This window comes from Mirounga angustirostris, unplaced genomic scaffold, assembly GCF_029215605.1.
Source record: "Mirounga angustirostris isolate CCGP_5_RB_7025 unplaced genomic scaffold, mMirAng1.0.hap1 SCAF_12, whole genome shotgun sequence".
Taxonomy (NCBI): domain Eukaryota; kingdom Metazoa; phylum Chordata; class Mammalia; order Carnivora; family Phocidae; genus Mirounga; species Mirounga angustirostris.
Genome location: NW_026991720.1, coordinates 42,364,228 through 42,366,144, shown reverse-complemented (window position 1 = coordinate 42,366,144; position 1,917 = coordinate 42,364,228). Strand labels below are relative to the sequence as shown.

At 40.3% G+C, this 1,917-nt stretch overlaps 1 pseudogene; it reads right to left on the bottom strand.

The window, feature by feature from the left end:
- Positions 1 to 1,155: 1,155 nt before the first annotated feature.
- On the bottom strand, positions 1,156 to 1,689 carry LOC123835950 (zinc finger protein 706-like; annotated as a pseudogene).
- Positions 1,690 to 1,917: the final 228 nt, after the last annotated feature.

The window sequence follows — 1,917 nt, the reverse complement described above, 5'->3', positions numbered from 1 at the left end:
TTTTTTAAGATTTATTTATTTATTTGAGGGAGAGAGAAAGAAAGCAGGAGCCAAAGGGGCAGAGGGAGAGAGAGAATCTCCAGCAGACTCCATGCTCGGCTTGGGGCCCAACATGGGGCTCAATCCCATGACCCTGAGATCACAACCTGAGCTGAAACCAAGAGTCGGAAGCTTAACCGACTTCGCCATCCAGGTGCCCCTAGAACCACTTTTTGAGTCATCTAACAATTTTCCAAAATATGTTGTCTTCACTTCCATATAAATTACTTGAGATGAGGACCATTTTGAGTTTTAGTCTGAGTATAATGGTACTGCTATAAAATTCTTCCCAAGCCACAAGAACTCATTTTTAAAACTTAGGAATTTGTTTTTAATTTGTTGTGCGATCTCTTTGACATAATAATAAACTAAATGTATTGTGTTTATGTACCTAAAAAACTTTTGCAACAATATCCGTCACCGGAAATAAGGAAGGCAAACCCCAGGGCTTAATTATTAAATCTGTCTAAATTACGCATCTTTCTTATCTTTTATTATTTATTTTGAAATAATAATACACTAGAAAAAAGTGAAAAGTACGTCACAAATAACATTTTTCCCTGAAGCATTTGAGAGTTAGTGTCCAACCCGAAACCTCGCCACCCCTGAATACTTTAGTTTGTATTTCATACAAACAAGAGACTTTTTTTAATATGCCACAAAATGTCCATAAAAATTAGGCAATTAACTCTAACATACCACCACAATCCAAACTCTAGACCCTATTTATGTTTTGCCAATTGTCCTAATAATATTTTTATAGCAGAAGGATCCAGGTCAGAATCACACCTGTCTGTTTTGTCTCCTTCAACGTGGAGAAGTTTCTTGGCCTTTCCTTGCCTTTTTAGACATTGACACTGGAAGCTGATAAGCCAATCTATTTTGTAGATTCCCTCAATTGGAGTGATGTTTCCTTGGGATTACATCCAAGCTTTCTAATGTTGGAAGGACCATCACAGAAGGGATGCTGTGTTCTTCTCAGTGTATTCTATCAGGTGGCAAATCATTTCCCTTCGTCCCATTATGAATTACATTCACTTTGATCCCTTGTTTGAGGTTATGTCTGCCAGACTTCTTCATGGTAATGTTATTCTCCCCCCCCCCTTTTTTTGTTGTAAAATCAAAGTACTACTTTATTAAAGGAGTTATTTTACACAATATGAACATCAATATAATTACAATTGTAAAAAAATTTTTTATAACAAGGATGGACTGATTTTCAGATTTCCAAATCAGAGTCAACTGTACATTTACACAGAATTGTCTTTGCATGAAGTCCAAAAAGGAACAGCATAAAAATGAATGTTTCTCTAGCTCCTTTATTTTTGCTGATCAACAGTTTGTTGGAAAAGCAGCTGCAGGTTTCTTACCTCAGGTCTGAGACAGAAGAGTCAAAGGTGTCATGACTTCACCTGTGAACAACTTTATTCCTGAACATCAGCCAATTCTGGAGGAAGTGGAGTCTTAGGATGCTTGCTTTCAAAGTGCTGCTTGAAGGTCTTAGGGTCTGGCATTGGTGTCCTACAAGCAGGTATATAATAAGGCAGCTTTGGCAGCAGCCTTTTGTTCATGTCCTTGTTTCTTCTTTTGCCCAGCTTGCTTTTTGGCATTTTCTGCTGAGACTGAATCTTCTGCTGTCCACGAGCCATATGCGCCCCGGGGCAGTCTTGCGTTGGAGAGACCGCGCAGCGCGAGAGGGCCAGGGGCGGTGGCCGGAGGGAGAGGAAGGGGGAGAGCGCCCAGCACCGCTTCGGCCTCCTCCACCCGCCAACGAAGGGAAGTTGGATCTTTCCCCCTTTGTAATTAGGTATTTCTGGGGGAAGGCACTTGGGAGATATCAATATCTCATTTTCCTCAAACCTTTAATCTATCCACCTG